A 20,502-nucleotide genomic window follows, 5' to 3' on the forward strand; every position below is an offset into this window, starting at 1 on the left:
CCCGGCCCCCTCATTGTATCCTTTCGGCGGCATCAAAACGGGGCGGGGGCGCGAAGATTCCAAAAGGGAAAGTAGGCGGCGCCAAGAGTTTTTAGAGGCTGTTGTCGATTAGTCGTGTTCGACTCCTCGTGACCCCATGGACCAGAGCACGCCAGGCACTCCTGTCTTCCACTGCCTCCCGCAGTTTGGTCAAACTTATGCTGGTAGCTTCGAGAACACTGTCCAACCATCTCGTCCTCTGTCGTCACCTTCTCCTTGTGCCCTCCATCTTTCCCAACATCAGGGTCATTTCCAGGGAGTCTTCTCTTCTCATGAGGTGGCCAAAGTATTGGAGTCTCAGCTTCAGGATCTGTCCTTCCAGTGAGCACTCAGGGCTGATTTCCTTCAGAATGGATAGGTTTGATCTTCTTGCAGTCCATGGGACTCTCAAGAGTCTCCTTCAGCACCATAATTCAAAAGCATCAATTCTTCGGTGATCAGCCTTCTTTATGGTCCAGTTCTCACTTCCATACATCACTACTGGGAAAACCATAGCTTTAACTATAGGGATCTTTTAGACGTAGCTGCTAGCAAAGCTTCCATCAGGGGTCTGTGGCATGCAAGCAATGGGGATGATGTGGGGTGGGTGGGGGCTGTGGTTGGGAATGCGTGGCTCGCTGCAAAGAGCAAGAAACTACGCCCGTCGTGGAAACTTGCGTTTCGTTAGGGATGAAGTTCCCGCATTCGAGCATACGAGCCCGGCTGGCCTCAGCGGAACATGCTTCTGAGCAAATGGGCTTAGGGTCGCGCTTGTTACCAATCCTTTCGGTTTGTGTTGCAGGTACACACACGCAGAGAGAGAGAGCGTGCGCTAGGAGTTTGCAACTTAAGGGATTGCCTTCACCCAGCTGTTATTAATGTCAGAAACCATCTGGCCCATAGCTGTCAACGTTTTCCTTTTTTTAAAGGGAAATTCCCTTATTCCGAATAGGATTCCTCATGAGAAAAGGGAAATGTTGACAGCTATGATCTGGGCTGGGTGCCAACTTGGAATAAAAGTCGCACCCCTGCATAACTGTGCACATGACATGGTGCACACGCACCGTTTGAATGGCAGTGCCCATCAACTTTGGAAGCCCTGCCCCCCTCAAATATTTTATTGGGGGGAGGGGAGGGAGAAAGACCCCTTGGTGCTTTGAGCCCACCCAGGGGTGGCTGTGGGCAGGATTCATGCATTGCTGGGGGTTGGACTAGATGACCCTCAGGGTCCCTTCCAACTCTATGATTCATATATGTGTGTGCGTGCACTTGTATGTTTGTTGTGAGCCTGAGGGTTTGCAGAAGCCAGCTCCTAGGTGCAATGCCCAGCATTTCCAGGTAGGACCGGGAAAGTCCTCAATTCCTCAAGAGCGGCTGCCAGTCAGTGTAAATAGAGAGTGTTGAAATAGATGGACCAATGGTCTGATTTATAAAGCTGTCCCCATCTCCCCCCCCCCCATGACATGCCTGTACAGTGGTACCTCAGGTTAAAAACTTAATTTGTTCTGGAGGTCTGTTCTTAACCTGAAACTGTTCTTAACCTGAAGCACCACTTTAGCTAATGGGGCCTCCCGCTGCCGCCGCGCAATTTCTGTTCTCATCCTGAAGCAAAGTTTTCTTAACCCGAAGTACTATTTCTGGGTTAGCAGAGTCTGTAACCTGAAGCGTCTGTAGCCTGAGGTACCACTGTACTGGAGAGAGTAAGATTAAAACAAAAATAAAATGCTTCGTAAGACAGGGAAATCAATATTCTATTTCTCTTATTGCTACAATATTCTCTGCAGGATACAGAGAAAAGTACATAACCCCCCCCCTCGGAGAAGTATTTAGTATGAATCAGCAGATAGCATAATTAAAGTTACTTAAGGATATGAAGGAAGAAATTTCAGCTGTGATTCCATGCACACTTACTTTAAAACAAAGTGCCTCCCCCCCCCAAAAAAAAAAAATCCCCAATGCCACTTTTTCCAGTGACACATTTAGGACGGATGGACTTTGAAGTCCAAATCCGTTGCCCATCTATAGATGAATGTAGTGGAATGCAACCTTAGGCAGAGAAAACAATCCAATAAGCTCCTGTACTGCAATAAGGAATCCAGATTCTGCATGCAGAGCGTTATGGCCATGTAAGCAGTGAGCATGCTCATTTTCCTATGCAGGCATAATAGTAAGACTTCCAACTTCCTTTTGAAGGTCCCCCTTTCTGGTGTCTGGAACGGTGGACTAGTAAGACACCATATTAAAAAAGGAGGTTTGTACAGATATATCATGCTATGTGCAGCAGTCTCTGTGTATTTTCTCAATGCAGATGTAACATTCCCCGCTGCCAAGGTGCGATCTCCTTTAGAAACTGAATTTTCTGGTTTCCACCTGAAAACAACTCCACCATGGCTTTTAATAGATAGGCATTCTCCGCTCTCTAAGGCAGAGCTTCCCAAACTTTTCATGCTGGTGGCACACTTTTTACATGTGCATCATTTCGTGACGCAGTAATTCAGTTTTACTAGAAAATCGGAGGTTAAAATACCGTATTCTTTTGCTCCATAAGACGCACTTTTTTCCTCCTGAAAAGTAAGGGGAAATGTCTTTGTGTCTTATGGAGCGAATGCGTGGTCCCAGGAGCCAAATTGCCCAGGGGCAAAAAGCAGACCGTGCTTTTTTTTTTTTTAAGAAAGAGGGAAGGGGGTGTTGAAACGAAGCCGCAGAGCAGCTGGTCGGCAAGCGATCGGGAGGCAGATAAGGGAGGCTAGCGATAAAGGAGGCTGCCTGGGAGGGGGGAGGTAAAAGCCCATGGATCCTCAGGATTTTTGCATTGGGTCACCCCAAATTAACCATCAGATTACATAGCATGTCCATGGCTACAGCCTGCACTCAAAAAATCACGCATCCACTGTTTTGTGGGGCCGCAATGGCGCGAAAATGTGGTTACAAAGCACGGATCCACATGGATTCTCAGGATCCTCAGGATTTTTGCATTGAGCTACCCCAAACTCACCGTCAAATCACATGTCTGTGGCCATAGCATGAACCACAAAAATCACACATCCACTGTTTTGTTCAGAATTTTTTTTCTTCTTGTTTTCCTCCTCTAAAAACTAGGTGTGTCTTATGGTCAGGTGCGTCTTATGGGGCGAAAAATACGGTAATCCCTTTCCAGCCCCGGGAGGAGCATGGATAAAGTTTGTGTGACACACCTATACACTGCAGCCGACACACTAACGTTTCATGACACACAGTTTGGAAAGATCTGCTCTAAGGATCTGCATTCTAGCTGCTGTTTCCATCTCAACTTTGGCCTCTGCATTACCCATCCCTCTAGGGAATGAGCCCCATCTGCATTCTCAATCCTGCAATAAGGCAGAAAAACCTGCACTAACTTCTCTTATTGATGATGGTGGTTAGCGTTTTTCAGTAAAGAATGAAATAGTATGCCAAAGCAATAACGTAACTAGAAACTGTTTCTCATGCATGTTTCACGGCTAACTGACATTTCCCTTCTTCCTCCCTGCACCAGTCCACACATGGAAATTCAGATACATGAAACAGTCATAACCATCAGGATTTTTTGCCAAGAATGAATTGCTGGGAGCCTTGAAAATTATGGATGTTCAGTGAAAAGCATGCCAAAGCCTATAGAAAGAATCTCGGATCTTTTGCTCTTGTATAAATCTTAACTGATGGGTCATTTTTTTCTATTACTGCTCCAAAGAGATTGGTATCACTGACCGTGAATAAGATCTTGGGATGATTGCCAGGAGTGAGCTATAGTCAGTCTTGCTGCTAAAGTCAGGCATATACAGTCGTACCTTGGAAGTCAAACGGAATCTGTTCCAGAAGTCCGTTCAACTTCCAAAACATTTGGAAACCAAAGCACAGCTTCTGATTGGCTGCAGGAAGTGTCGGATGTTCGGCTTCCAAAAGAAGGTTTGGAAACCGGAACAATCACATCCAGGTTTTGATTGTTCGGGAGCCGATTTGTTCAGGAGCCAAGGCGTTCAATATCCAAGGTACGACTGTACACAGTTCCTTTAATAGAATGTTTGAATTTCCTTCCTCAAAAATATTCAAGTAATGCTAACTGTGAACTTAGCAACACTTTTTCATTAAGGATAAGAACCATCTCTGCGTGTATCATCTTCCAATACCAGCACAAATGTTTATATTTGCACCGCAAATATGTTTGCCAGACCCTCTCCAATAAGTCATAGTGGAAAACATTTGAGACAGCTGTAAAGGTGTACAATACCGTCTGTGAATTAACTTCAACGAATTCTCCCTAATGTAAACTGAGACTGATCAAAAGAGCCACACACCCCATATATTTTATTCTAATCTTTGGTTTGAATTTCACTCCACAAACCCATATTGCTTTAAGGCTTGCCATGAAATTCACAGTTGCTCCTAACGTCTTACAGAAAGAAAGAAAGAAAGAAAGAAAGAAAGAAAGAGAAAGAGAGAAAGAGAGAGAGAGAGAGAGAGAGAGAGAGAGAGAGAGAGAAAGAAAGAAAGAAAGAAAGAAAGAAAGATATAAACCCAAACACTCTTCACAGCTGTCATATTACTGTGCTTCTGCTTTCAGAAATTGCTTTCAGTAACTTCCTTTTTTGAAAACCAACATGTTGTTGTGCAAACCAGTATTTCGTTATTGTACAAATATATACTAGCAAACAAACGGGAGACGAGAGAATAAAGAAATGAAAGTGGGACTATTGGGGAAAGTATCCAATTTTTACACAAGCATTTCCCGGAATATGGCCACCTTGTTACAATGTCCATGTCAAACAAACTGAGTCACAAATGGGTTCAAATTAGGAAAAGGGGAAAAAGCAGAGGTAGTTTGTAGGCTTCACTGTAGTCTGGAAAATCAAAAGAACACAGAATGCCAGGCTATAGCTGTCAGATATCTTAAATAAGTTCTACGTCCTCTTTATGCAGAAATGGTCATTCTTTAATGAGGAATAAGTCAGTCAACCATTCAAACAAACAAACAAACAAACAAACAAACCTGTGGCATATGCGTTTTGAAGTTATCACAATAGAAAAAGTGTGGTTTAGTCTTTTGTATTTGCTTTTCTCTTTGTTTGGCCAATACCTTTTCATGAATATTTGCTGCTTTTAAAAGGCACAAGAAAGTGTGTGTGAATCTATATTGGAAAGGGATACATAAACATAGGAAGCAGATGACTGGCTAATATAGTCACATGGCCACAACAATGGCTGCATTTTAATGTTATAAGCCATAGTTTATCATGACAGGAACAATTCTAGCCTCCCCCTGGGTTCACATTTATCGTGCAACTATGGAAGCTTTTGTTTCCATTTTGGATTAGCCACTGTTTGTTGTTTCATCTGAACCCAACAAACTTTGGTTAACCTTAACTATGGTTTCTTTGAAACAAGCAAAGTTTCAAATTTTGGTTTCTCAAACTGGCTTTGTTTCCGACACACGATACCTCAGATTAATCCCTGTTTAGTGTTGCATCTAGCCACTAACTTCTGCTTCACTGTAAATGAAGGTTTGTATCTTCTGCTCTTTGCTGTGTTGAGGGAAGGTTTGCGTGAGAGTCAGGAGCGGGAGGCGAGGGTTATTCCATCATGACAAACATCATTTATTGTGATTTTCCAAATGCAGCCCCTGCCTTTGCAACTACAGTGGTACCTCGGGTTAAGTACTTAATTCGTTCTGGAGATCTGTTCTTAACCTGAAACTGTTCTTAACCTGAAGCACCACTTTAGCTAATGGGGCTCCTGCTGCCGCCATGCCGCTGGAGCCCGATTTCTCTTCCTATCCTGAAGCAAAGTTCTTAACCTGAAGCACTATTTCTGGGTTAGCGGAGTGCTTAACCTGAAGCGTATGTAACCTGAAGCGTATGTAACCCGAGGTACCACTGTACAAGTCTGAGAAACTAGGGCTGTTTATAAATAATGTGAGATTCCCTAGATGCTGAGAAGGCCACAGAAAGGTAATCTTGAATTTATATGTTGTACAAATTTGCATTAAGGGTAACACAACAGGGAGTTGGGTATATGTTTAGCCTGGAAAAGAGGAGACTCAGAGGAGATAGGATATCTTCACATATCTCAAGGGCTGTCACCTGGAAGATGGAACAGCTTATTTTCTCCTGCTCTGGAGGGTAGGACCTGAACCAATGCATTCAACATTCAAGAAGGGCGATTCCAACTAAACTTGAGGAAGAACTTCTGACAGTAAGAACTGTTCAGCAGTTATGGACTCTCCTTCCTTTGAGGTTTTTAAGCAGAGCTTAGATGGATTGTAAGAAGATCAAACCTCTCCATCCTTAAGGAAATCAGCCCTGAGTGCTCACTGGAAGGACAGATCGTGAAGCTGAGGCTCCAATACTTTGGCCACCTCATGAGAAGAGAAGACTCCCTGGAAAAGACCCTGATGTTGGGAAAGATGGAGGGCACAAGGAGAAGGGGATGACAGAGGACGAGATGGTTGGACAATGTTCTCGAAGCTACCAGCATGAGTTTGACCAAACTGCGGGAGGCAGTGGAAGACAGGAGTGCCTGGCGTGCTCTGGTCCATGGGGTCATGAAGAGTCAGACACGACTAAATGACTAAACAACAACAAGGATGGCCATTTGTCAAGGATGCTTTAGTTGAGATTCCGGCATTGGAAGTTGGACCAGATGATCCTTGAGATCACTTCCAACTCTACAGTTCTGCATTTTAGTATTTCTATGAATCTCTTCCTTTTTCATGTTGATTTGACACAACAGTAGACTGTCATATGCAACGGATTTCAAAGCACACCTAAAACTCCTAAAAAAACAGATTTTGCCTCAAAGGCCAGATAAGAAAGCAATCATTGCTCAGCAAATGTCATTTATAAAAACGAGTGTGTGATAAATAAAAAGAACCCGTCAGGCACATTTTTCATAATTACCCTGTAGATTTCAGCGTGAAATGTCTCCAGTTACTCTTGATCATCCAGCATTATTTTGAGACTTGACAGTTTATGCATTTAATGGAATTCCAACTTGTGCTGGGTTAGCAAATATACTGGCAATCAATGTTTAATAATAGCTTTACTGAAAGCATGTTTTTTTAGCTATGGATGCCCAGGTACCATATACTAATGTTTAATACACGAACCAAGTGTGCCATTAGTAGACCAGGGCTGTATGATTCATTGCAAGGCAATAATTAAATAATAATAATTGGCATCTTGTTGATAGAAATTTACCAAAGTTACTACAAACTGTGTCTCTTCAACGGATCAAGCCCTGTCTGTAGAGTGTTATATGGATTTAAATAAGCTATGAGTACTGTCAGATGTATTCCCCCTTGGCTTTCGGTAAAGCTTTGTGCTTTACTACTTCGTATTAATTAAGTAACTGTATGAAAATCTGATTTTTCACATTGACGCAAATGCAGAAGGACACCACTTTCACTCAAATGAAGACATTATGCAAATTAATGCATTAGCAATTCCCAATGCAACGCGGGTGGCGCTGTGGGTTAAACCACAGAGCCTAGGACTTGCCGATCAGAAGGCCAGCGGTTCAAATCCACACGACGGGGTGAGCTCCCGTTGTGCGGTCCCTGCTCCTGCCAACCTAGCAGTTCGAAAGCATGTCAAAGTGCAAGTAGAGAAATAGGTACTGCTCCGGCAGGAAGGTAAATGGCGTTTCCGTGCGCTGCTCTGGTTCGCCAGAAGCGTCTTAGTCATGCTGGCCACATGACCCGGAAGCTGTACGCCGGCTCCCTTGGCCAATAAAGCGAGATGAGCGCCACAACCCCAGAGTCGGTCACGACTGGACCTAATGGTCAGGGGTCCCTTTACCTTTACCTTTAATTCCCAATGCAGAGGTGTTAAACTCAGATGGTTGTTTCCTACAATTCATGCACAGAGTTCTGATCACCTAACAAGACTTGCCTTTCCTCTCCTTGCGTGCCCTCAAAATCTGCTATGGGGTGTACCCCACCTCTTTGAAGCAGATATTGGGGGTACATAGGGACCAGAAGGAGAAGTTGCATTGCGACAGTCTGCTGTGTTAGTGGAACAGCAGCGTTGGCTGTGATCCAGAGGTAGGATTTTTGAACAAAGTATACATAAAATGATTGCTTCAAGTCCGAATTTTTCCAGGTAGTTTTGGATGCATAAAAATGACTGTTGTACTAGTTTCCTTTTCACAATATGGCAGACAGTCCTTGAGCCATGCCTGGCTTTGGGAAGAAGGTGCGAGGGCTCCAGCAGGATTGTACAGCCCTCCTACCTCCTTCTCAAACCTGGGCAAGTGCTAACTAGGCTTTGGGAAGGAGGGAGGACTCTAGGACTCCTGTTTATGGAAGCTTTTAATGTTGAATAGGTTATTGTACTTTAGTGTTCTGTTGGAAGCCGCCCAGAGTGGCTGGAGAAAGCCAGCTAGATGGGCGGGGTATAAATAAATAAATAATAATTATCCTCACCCCTCCTTCCCATAACCAGGCAAGTGCTTACTGGCCACCCTCTCTGCTCAGTGTCCATTTCGGGGGCAACCGGTCACTATGCCCTAAAACTATCTCTGTCGGACTCCTCTAGTTTAAGAACAGTCGGTTTAAGAACTTTCCTCCTGTTTACAAACTATTCAGTTTAGGAACTCCGCAAAACCGGAAGTAGTGTCCCGGTTTGCAAACTTTACCTCGGTCTAAGAATGGAAGCCAAATGGTGGAAGGGCACCAGCGGCGGCAGGCCTTATTAGGGAAAGTGCACCTCGGTTTAAGAATGGTTTTGGTTTAAGAACGGACTTCCGGAACGGATTAAGTTTGGAAACCGAGGTACCACTGTAGATGTACCACTTGTTATGAAATTCTACTCAATATATATTTTTTTAATAAGATATTTATTAAAATTTTCAAAGTATTACAAAATAAAAATAAAAAAGTAAGAAAATACAAAATAAAAATAGTTAAAAACAACTCATTCTTTCCATTACTTATTTTTCATTAGCTTATTTCCCGGACCTCCTCACGCCTCCCTTTTTTGTATTCCAGTTCAGTTTGTTGGTTCAGCAAATCCTTACCCTCTTTGTTTATCCTAGTCTTTAATCTTAAGCTATTGTAACGTTAAATTTTTACCTATTAATAATCCATTTTTCATATTCCTTTATAGTATTACAGCTGAAAACCCCTTAATTTCTATCCAACATCATTCTAACATTCATTAGTTTTACAATATTTCTGTAAATAGTCTTTAAATTACTTCCAATCTTCTTCCACCGACTCTTCTCCCTGGTCTCGGATTCTGCCAGTCATTTCCGCCAGTTCCATGTAGTCCATCCCCTTCATCTGCCATTCTTCCAGGGTGGGTAGATCTTGTGTCTTCCAATACTTTGCAATGAGTAAAGTAATTCTACTCAATATTGAGCCAGATTCCAATGTATAGTTAGCAGAGTAAAAACTTAAACATGTTGCAGGATTCCCCAAAAAATAAGATCAGAGGCAATTGTATTTCACCCAGCAGAGCTTTACTGCTCCTGAAGGCAAATGAGCATAATGGTCACAAATCCAGTACATTCAGGACTGGTACTGTCCATGAGAAATCCAGTTGCAGCAGACTTAACTTAAACTTACAATAACTTATAATAAAACTAAACCTTAACACTATATACAGAACACCACATCAGAAGGAAAAGAGATAGAAAGTGAAAGTGAAACCCAGGCTCCTTTTAGCCTTACTAGTCAGCATGACATTGACAGAAGAAATAACAGAACCAGTTTAAGCCAGCTGTACTCAGCTTCTCTGAAAGAATAACCCAAACATCACGAACCTTTTGCTTGTTTCTTTCACACAGAGAAGCTTCCAGAACCCTCTTGAATTCATTAGAATAGGAAAGATCTCGACACATCAGATCAATCCTTTCTGCACTAAGAAATGAAAACTGACACGACTAAGGTAAAAGATCTTCTACATAATATTTTATTTCATCTTTATACTTGGAACCACATTTTAAATTTCTGGATTCATTCATTCATTCATTTATTGGGATTACACTAAAATAACCACCCCAGAAAACGTATGCTATCTATTGTACAAGTATCACTGAATTGTGGCTCCCCCATAAATACGTCATTGTGGGTTTAAAAAACCCCCACCATTGGTATGCGTGGATCTGATTCATCAAACTTCTGTAGCGGCTTCTTGGTTGAATTAAGATTTTCAAAGCTCCCATTCCCCCGAAATCCACACAGAAGCAATAAATTATTCTTCCAAAGCAAACCAGGCCTTTAATTCCAGGCTACATAAGTTATCAGTGAGAAACAAGAGCTGCAATGTGAGGAACAGATACTAATTAACAACAGAGATAATGTAGAAGCTGAAGCCACGGTGATCTGATGAAATAATATGGAAACTTGTTTATGCCTCAAGGCTCTTTAACCAACTTCTTTATGATGGGATTTCTCAGATTACTTAGCACTGATGTATGAAGCAATGGTATATAATATAATAATATGAGATAATATGAAAGATTTTAATAGTGTTTTTTTCCATAGGAGGGAGTTGCATTCATTAAAAGGAACTTTCCTTAGAATTCTGCCACAGAAGCATGTTAACTGGGATGCAAAGTTTATTTTACTGTGTGAGCAACCTAGAGGGAGGGAACCACCAGAAGGCCCTTGGAGCTGGACCTCAGGTTTAAAAGTCAGCACCAACACTTTGAATTGTGCTCGGAAATGTACTAGAAGCCAATGTAGGTCTTTCAGGATTGGTGTTATATGGTCTCGGCGGCCACTCCCAATCACCAGTCTGGCTGCCACATTCTGGATTAGTTGTAGTTTCCAGGTCACCTTCAAAGGTAGCTCCACATAGAGCGCATTGCAGTTGTTCAAGTGGGAGATAACCAGAGCATGCACCACTCTGGCGAGACAGTCCGCGGGCAGGTAGGGTCTCAGCCTGCATACAAGATGGAGCTGGTAGACAGCTGCCCTGGACACAGAATTGACCTGCACTTCCATGGACAGCTGTGAGTCCAAAATGACTCCCAGGCTGCGCACCTGGTCCTTCAGGGGCACAGTTACCCACAGTTACCGCCCCCCGCCCCCCCAAAAACAGTACTTCTGTCTTGTCAGGATTCAACCTCAATCTGTTAGCTGCCATCCATCCTCCAACTGCCTCCACACACTCACACAGGACATTCACCGCCTTCACTTGGAGTTACAGAGTGGGTTTTTCCTAAGAAGCCAGGCAAGGGGGAAACCACCCGTGCTTTCTAGGCACAGGACAAGCAGAATTGTGGGTGAGCCCCGACAGCTGCTGATGCATCATAGCGGCAAACAAGTGTGCACTGTGTGAGCCACAGATTTCTAGTTTCAAGTCTCCTGTGCAATTGATGGAAATCATGGAAATGAATGGGGACGCCATGGCCCTCAAGACAGTCACTGAGCCCAGGACATCTGGCCCATCCTTCTGTCAGGTTGTGGTGCCTGACAGAGTCACGCAGGGTTCATGCGGGCCACAGGGAAGAGAATAGGACATGGCTATTGTTGAATGCTATGGCCCTATTGTTTGCAGGAGGAAGGGGGTCATTAGGGAGACAAGCTGCTATAATGCGGCTTTCAAGGGGGACAATGGCGTGTTTGTTTTTTAACAGGAGATGTCATTGGAGTGAAACAAGGACCACCTCCTTGAAGCAACTCCAAGGCCGACAGCACAAACCCTTTTATGAGACAGATCCGTGCAACTTGACGCAGTAAGGGCAGACTTTTGAAAATCTGTTTTGAATGCACAGAGATTATTTCTATGGAGCCAGTTCAGTCACCTCCCTACCCCAGTGTTAAATCAGTGTGGTGTGGTGAACTCATCTCCACACCTCCTTGTTTAAGAATGTGATTTGAAAAGCAATGTGTGCGGAGGTACCTATTTTTTGCTCTATAAGACTCACTTTTTCCCTCCTAAAAAGTAAGGGGAAATGTGTGTGCGTCTTATGGAGCAAATGCAGGCTGCGCAGCTATCCCAGAAGCCAGAACAGCAAGAGGGATTGCTGCTTTCACTGTGCAGCGATCCCACTTGCTGTTCTGGCTTCTGAGATTCAGAATATTTTTTTTCTTGTTTTCCTCCTCCAAAAACTAGGTGCGTCTTGTGGTCTGGTGCGTCTTATAGAGCGAAAAATACGGTAATGATTTTGCTGCATTTCAAGCCACTATGTAAAGGGACCCCTGACCGTTAGGTCCAGTCGTGACCGACTCTGGGGTTGCAGCGCTCATCTCGTTTTATTGGCTGAGGGAGCCGGCGTACAGCTTCCGGGTCATGTGGCCAGCATGACTAAGCCGCTTCTGGCAAACCAGAGCAGTGCATGGAAACGCTGTTTACCTTCCCGCCGGAGTGGTACCTATTTATCTACTCGCACTTTGACGTGCTTTTGAACTGCTAGGTTGGCAGGAGCAGGGACCGAGCAACGGGAGTTCACCCCATCGTGGGGATTCGAACCACTGACCTTCTGATCGGCAAGTCCTAGGCTCTGTGGTTTAACCCACAGCGCCACCCGCGTCCCTTCAAGCCACTAGCCCAAGTCAAAAACAAACCTCAAACACTTCAAGGTCAACTCTATTTTTCTTACTTAGCTCCCCTACTTCATCTCCCACAACTTCTGCTTTGCGTGGCATCTCATCTGAGGAAGAGTTCTGCAGAACTCAGAGGCTTGCGTGCCATTTTGAAACATTTCAGATAGTCCTAATAAGATGCTTACTGGCTGTGTATTTTGGAGTATTATTCATAATGCTTTGTAAAAACAGGACACCCTGATTCTGTGCTGAAACGTTATCATAGAGTTGGAAGAGACCATGAGGGTCATTTAGTCCAGCCACCTTCAATGCAGGAATATTTTGCCCAAACATGGGGCTGGAACCCCCGACCTTGAGGCTGAGAGTCTCATGCTCTACTGACTGAGCTAATCGCGTCATGGCTTGATTATGTGGCTGCTTTGGCTGTTGCAACAGAGGAAGACATTTGTTGTGCAATAGCTCTTCCTGCTCCTTTGCAAAGAAGAGCAGAGGAGGCCTGGTCATTTCTGCTCTTCTTTGCAAAGAAGGCCTACCGTATTTTTCGCTCTATAAGACGACCAGACCACAAGACGCACCTAGTTTTTGGAGGAGGAAAACAAGAAAAAAAATATTCTGAATCTCAGAAGCCAGAACAGCAAGAGGGATCGCTGCGCAGTGAAAGCAGCAATCCCTCTTGCTGTTCTGGCTTCTGGGATAGCTGCGCAGCCTGCATTCGCTCCATAAGACACATTTCCCCTTACTTTTTAGGAGGGAAAAAGTGAGTCTTATAGAGCAAAAAATACGGTACATCTACGCTGCTGTTTCCCACTTCATAGTACTAAAGGAGTTAAATGGGTATAACACACACACACACCCAATACACGCACACACCAATTTATCAATATTAAAAATATTATAATAATGTACTTTTTTTAATTAAAAATGCATAATTAAGTTTATAAAGCAGCTGGTTTTCAGCCTAAAGCGCAATTCTGCAGAACTGCCAGGCAGATGGGCATCGGGAAAGCTCCCGCCAAGCCTACAGCAAGACTCATTGCATCTTCCTGCTCCATCCCTTCCTACCATTGTTTACATCAGCAAACCCAAGAGCAGGGGTAGGCAACCTAAGGCCCAGGGGCCGGATGCAGCCCAATCACCTTCTCAATCTGGCCCACGGATGGTCTGGGAATCAGCATTTTTTTACATGAGTAGAATGTGTCCTTTTATTTAAAATGCATCTCTGGGTTATTTGTGGAGCATAGGAATGCGTTCATATTTTTTCCCAAAATATAGTCCAGCCCACCACATGGTCTGAGGGACGGTGGACCGGCCCATGGCTGAAAAAGTTTGCTGACCCCTGCCCAAGAGGCTCAGTGGTTTAGACCAAAGCACCACCCATGTGGTCTTTGGACCAAACCTTATAACTTACTGTGATAGCATCAGTCAAGCCAGGGTCCGGTACACTTATTAGCCCAATTGAAACAGTCAACTTTGCAGTCAGTTTTGCAGCAACATTGAAGGGCAACTGTCCACTACATAAAGATAAAGAAACCTCACCAGTTTTAAAGATAAAAACCCACACCAATACTATGGGCTTCATTTCAGTGTTCGGCCTCAGGGAGGTGTTTTTGTTTTTTGTTTTGCAAACAACAGGCCAATGTTAGCAACTGATATATACAGTGGTACCTCTGGTTAAGAACTTAATTTGTTCTGGAGGTCCGTTCTTAACCTGAAACTGTTCTTAACCTGAGGCACCACTTTAGCTAATGGGGCGTCCCACTGCTGTTGCGCGGCCGCCGTGCGATTTCTGTTCTCATTGTGAAGCAAAGTTCTTAACCCGAGATACTATTTCTGGGTTAGCGGAGTCTGTAACCTGAAGCGTCTGTAACCTGAAGCGTCTGTAACCTGAAGTACCACTGTACCACATATTTATTAACTCATTTCTGGCACTGAGTATTTTTTGACACAAGATCATGTATGCACTGAACCAATAGGATGGACAAACGGACAAACTTTTAAGACCTAAAAACAAGTATATTAAATATACTGGCTCTCCCACCTCCCCAATCTTTCAAAGTTTGCTTGATGGCCCTCAGGCCACTTCCAACTTTATAATTCTATGACTTATTTTTGTGTGTGAAGTCCTGCAATTCAAAAAGCTTTCGCTTGGCTTTTATTGGTTTTGTTTTTATTAGTGCTCTAAACGCTTCCATGGATCAAAAGCAGAAACATCATCTTAGGCTAGACAAACATCACCCTGGGGAATCCTTGGGGCTCATCTCTTGAAAGCATGGGATCTCTCGTTTGTCAGTTTTAATAAAAAGCTACTAAAAAAATAAGCGTGTGCCATGTGCTCTCAATAAAGGCGAGACCAGATCAATCAATGGCGAACACTATCTGCTCAGTTTGCCACCCGCAGCAAAAATCTATATAACACACGACCTCACTCGAGGGCTCCCTTCTCTATTTCACTTTTCATGACACAATGAAGCCACTATGCTCAAAGCGCATCTTGTACATCTGGCCACTTCACAGTCACATGTTTCCCTCCATCCAGAATAAGGCTGGAAAATACCGTATTTCAGCCTCCACTGAAATCAGCGGCGCTTACTTTCGAAGAAATGTGCAGCGCATCGGACTGCACAAGCAAATCCACACAGCTAAGTTTACTACAGGGCTGCAAACTAGGGGTTTCTGCCTAGATGTCTTGCTTCAAAAAGCAGCGCCAGCCCCATGCATTTTGCTGCCAGATGTTTTCCCCCAACAAATTAGGACCCTTTACAACCCTTCCTGCTGCATCAGACAATGATTCCCACCGTTCTCTATGCTACTACAAGCTATGGTATTACTGGAAATAGGTTGCCAGAATCTCCTTCTGCTCCTCTCTGCTTCCGTTTCTTAAAGAGGTTGAGAAGTGATGAGGTTGAGAAAGAGATTCAGTCACCGTATTTTTCGCTCTATAAGACGCACCCGACCATAAGGCGAACCTAGTGTTTAGAGGAGGAAAACAAGAAAAAAGTATTCTGAATCAAATGTTGCTGAAGACTTCCCGCGGCTATCCCTGAAGCCAGAACAGCACACACATTTCCTCTTACTTTTTAGGAGGGAAAAAGTGCATCTTATAGAGCGAAAAATACGGTATTTACAAGTAGGGTTGCCATATTTCAACAAGTTAAAAACCAGGACACCTCAAAAGTTGAGCTTTTTATAGGAAAACCCCAAAGTTGTGGAGCTTTTTTCAGACAAACCACAAAGTTGTGGAGCATTTTTAAACGAAAACGCCAAAAAAAAAAGCCTTCCGGAAATCCCCCCTCCCCCCCGGACATCACTTCCGCCTTTAAAATTCTGGTAGAATTCGGGAAAATCCAAACGTATGGCAGCCCTATTTATAAGGATGTTAGAAAACAATGGGTAGAATAATTGTTCAATTTAAACACATTAGGAAGGAGGTCTTGGGCTGCGCAAACACATTTAATTCTAGAATCAGTGGTGATGGAGTACTTTTTTTTACATAGTCCACACACAACCTATATCTAGTGCATCTTTTTGCCCTTGAAAAAGTGCTTCTTGAGAAACTGTTTCATTGCAATAATAAAAGATAATTGCTGATTATTTCTGTCTTATCCCCTGTGTGTCCAGACATGGGCAGCCCTGGCAGTTTGAGTCTATCCCCACCAGCCTAATGGCATATTCCAAGACTGCAATCACCACCTGCTTCGACATTCACCTGCAGCACGTGCAGGGCAGAAAAGGCATGGGTAACCTAATCAAGGTGAGGGTTTTCAAATCAACATCAAGCAATCTTACTCACCTTTATGGATGGCAGGCTGTAGAATAAATCCAGGCTGAACCACAATTGTGTAAAAAGTGAGATCACAGTCATTCTGAAACTCACCTACAGGTGGTACCTAACACCAAGAAAACTAGCGCTAATACGCCCAGGAAATTCACCAAAATGCTGGAGAGGGTGCACCTCCACAGGCACATACCTTCACATGTGGTGGGAGTGCCCCAAAATCCAACTATTCTGGACAACAGCCATAGGAGAAATATGTAAAATAACTAAGCAAGTATTAGAAATCACCTCAGAATTGGCCCTACTAAACATCTTCCAAGACAATAATGCACATTTACACCACAAAGAACTCATAACCCACCTACTTTCAGCAGCCAGAAACAGCATAACCAGACACTGGAGAGATCTGTCAGGAGTAAGCATGGACCCATGGTATGGGAAACAGCCTCACTAGAAAAATTAACCAATAAACTGAAACTGACACAGGAACAAATAGAAGAAGATGCCTTCACCCCGGTATGGCTCCCCTTTATCACATACACAGCCCAACAAGACAATGACAAGAATCCACCAACAACATACAAATCAGTATGGATAACCTGACCCAAAACACCCACCCACCCCACTCAGACATGAAAACAAAGATCAACACAGCCAATCACAAACAAACAACCACACCCTAGGCCAGGGGTCTGCAACCTTTAAGACAAAAAGAGCCACTTGGACCCGTTTCCAAAGAAAAAAACACTGGGAGCTGCAAAACTCGTCATTATAAAAATAACTTTTTTGTCACTTTTTTATTATTTCTTTGTTTGACCCCTCAGAATTACTCCTCCTCATAGAAATAAACCTAAAATTAACAAGTTACCTTTTTGTGTGTGTGTGTTCTTCACTCCCCTTCAAAACAGTGACCAGCATACATGCCCCCTTTCAATGCAGTGACCAGCGTACATGCCCCTTACAATGTAGCGGGTGGGTGGGCGGGAAGGTGACGTCGGGACGGTGTATGACTAACGCACGCACCGCCCCCATGCGACGTCACAGCCAGTACAGCGCCCGCCACAGTGGGGAGTGTCGGGGCGCACAATGCGCCTCCTCCCCTCGCTAGTATCCGCCCCGGAGCCGCGGCAAAGGTGTAAAAAAGCCACATGCGGCTCCGGAGCCGCGGGTTGCAGACCCCTGCCCTAGGCCAACCCCCAACCTCTCTCACCACCAAAGAAACACAAGTGAATAGCAGAGAACCTGCACAAGCGACGCTGACACAAAACCCCATGTATATTAAGTAAAATAGAAACATCGGCACCTGACCCCACCCCCACTCACCTCTCCCCCCTCCACCTCATTCCCCCTTTTCTTCCTAATGTCTCAACAACATTGCACATACTTTTGTAAACCAAGAAAATCTTTAATTTTCTTGGTTTACAAAGAGATCACAGGGCAATCAGATGCAGAAAAAGTACATCGATAAATACATATTTCACCAGGTTAATTCACACAATATGTTTTGATGTTTTGGATGTTTTGATGACTTCGACTTCATGGTTCAAAACTTAGGGTATGGTGCTGAATTGTTAAGTTCCACTTCTGGCATTGGTCTACTGTTTGATACTGCATTACAATGGTAATGTAAATATGTAAAGCAGGGGCAAGTCACAGGTCTCCTTGGTGCCTTCCCAACAGCAACTGGCTTGGGGATCCCAAATAATACAAGCGGGGCTGTGACACTGGCAAAAAGTTAAAGGACCCCTGGATGGTTAAGTCCAGTCTAAGGCAACTATGGGGTTGCCTTGGGGCTCATCTTGCTTTCAGGCCGAGGGAGCCAGTGTTTGTCCACAGACTACTTTCTGGGTCATGTGGCCAGCATGACTAAAACGCTACTGGTGCACAGAGGACCATGATGAGTGCCAGAGCGCACAGAAACGCCGTTTACCTTCTCACTGCAGTGGTACCTATTTATCTACTTGTGCTGGTGTGCTTTCGAACTGCTAGGTTGGCAGGAGCTGGGACAGAGCAACAGGAGCTCCCCCGTTGCGCAGATTCAAACCTCTAACCTTCCAAAAAAGCACCAGACACACTAATGGTTACCATGCAAATTGCTATTGAAACTGTTCACGCTTCATGTGTTCACTTGCAAATCCCTAAATCGGAAAGTCAAGTTTGGCTTCTTAGAAAAAGAAAGATATGGAATAGTCAAGCTATTCCAAATCATTGCAATCCATTACAATTCACCTCTTGAAATATATTGGCACCCACCTTGTTAACGGATATTCATACTGACACCTATCAAGCTGGTTGCTCTCAGCTTTGGACAAAAAGGAACACAATTTGCAGGCGCTGGCAGAGGTGACAATTCAGTACTTTCCTACAACACCTCATTACACCACAATTTAATCTCTCCTTCTCTGCCTCCCCCTCCCCCCATTAGCTGCGAAAGAATTGCCTGAGCATTTCTGAATACTACAGAAGTCAAAAGTGGCACGGGGAAAAAAAGAGAGAAAGATAAAGAGAGTGGGATGAGGGACTCAAAAAAGAAAATTATGCAGAGAATAGAAAATTTATAAAGGAACAAAAAAGAGAGAGAAAAAAAGAAATAACAAAGATACGATACGTTAGAGGAACATTGAAATAAAAAATAACTAGAGAATGGATAATATTCAATAACTATGTAAAACTTTATTGCACAAATAATTCCATATTAGCAGAAATTGAGTTATATTTGTAAAGAAAACGATTAGAGGAATATATACAAAGTAGAAAGAAAAGATATTATACCATACAAATCTGTGTTAAAAAAGAATGTTTATATTACAGTATAATGAGAAGGGTGGGAAGGATTGTGTCGATGAACACTTTTATTGTGTAAATAATGTTGTCTTTTTCTCTTTTGATTTTTTTTTACTTCGTATCTTTGTTATTTCTTTATTTTTTCTTTGCCTCTTTTTTGTTCCTTTATAAATTTTCTATTCTCTACATAATTTTCTTTTTCTTCATATGTAAAGAGACAGCGTACAATGTTTGAATAGATATGTAAATTTTTAATCAATAAATAATAATGTTTTTTAAAAAAACAAAATAGGGGAGAAAGGAGGAGATATTTGCCTATAACCACCTTCCAAATATAAAAAGGACAGGATGCAAGAAAACCTCTTTTGGTGGAATCTGATAGGAAAGAAAGCACTACTGCTAAGTTCTTTGTACCAGCAGCTTCCCCCAGGGAAGAGCCACGCTAGATATGATGGCTTATGAGTGTGTTTGCAGGTAAGCTCACAGCCCACCAATAAACCACATTCAAGGTGAATTACAACGGTGGCTCTTCATTTCCATCCTGTATTATTGAGCCTGGATAGCTAGGTGGTTAAAACAGGGGCCAGCAAACTTTTTCAGCAGGGGGCTGGACTATATTTTGGAGGGGGGGGGGGAAATGAATGAATTCCCATGCCCCACAAATAACCCAGAGATGCATTTTAAATAAAAATAAAAAATTATTTATACCCCACTCTTCCTGGTTCAGGAAACCACGCTCAGGGCAGCTAACAACAAATTTAAAACACTTAATTGAGGCAACAAAAAAACAGCATAAAATACAGTATAAAGCATAAATAACAATAAAATCAAAAATCTGTTTGGGGGGAATTCCATTCAATAAACATTAGATGATCACCAGGGCTAGCTGGCTAAATTAGTCCCACTTGGGCCAGCGAGGAGACCAGGAGAAAACCAGCTGTGGGATCCCAGAGCAGGCAATCTTCACAAAAAGGGGAGGGAAGGAAGGGGAACAAAAGATCAGGCCAGGTTCAAATTGAAAGCCCGGCGGAATAGTTCTGTCTTACAGGCCCTGCGGAAGGAAGTAAAATCCTGCAGGGCCCTGGTCTCATGGGACAGAGCATTCCACCCCTAAATAAAAGGACACATTCTACTCATGTAAAAACACACTGATTCCTGGACCATCCGCAGGCCAAATTTAGAAGGCGATTGGCCGGATCCGGCCCCTGGGCCTTAGTTTGCCTACCCCTGGGTTAGAACATGGTGCTGATAACACCAAGGTGCAGGTTCCATCCCCGTATGGGACAGCTGCATATTTCTGTATGAGGGGGCTGGACTAGGCGATTCTCAGGGTCCTTTCCAATTCTATAATTCTATGAAGACAGCTCTGACTGCAGTAAAAAGGGGGTTTGTCCCCCAGTCCTTCTTAAACTAATCT

The 20,502-nt window shown here is 43.5% G+C and overlaps 1 protein-coding gene and 1 long non-coding RNA gene across 5 annotated transcripts in view; one reads left to right on the plus strand and one right to left on the minus strand.

Moving 5' to 3' along the window:
- Positions 1-20,502, minus strand: part of RAB11FIP4 (RAB11 family interacting protein 4) — a 239,220-nt gene that overhangs the window by 46,860 nt on the left and 171,858 nt on the right. The gene's annotated exons all lie outside the window — the stretch shown is intronic.
- Positions 9,784-15,396, plus strand: LOC308580273. The gene is made up of 3 exons (XR_014004772.1): positions 9,784-9,920; positions 11,617-11,715; positions 14,701-15,396. It is a non-coding gene; the product is annotated as an uncharacterized lncRNA (long non-coding RNA).

This window comes from Podarcis bocagei (genome assembly GCF_964188305.1).
Source record: "Podarcis bocagei genome assembly, chromosome: 2".
NCBI lineage: Eukaryota > Metazoa > Chordata > Lepidosauria > Squamata > Lacertidae > Podarcis > Podarcis bocagei.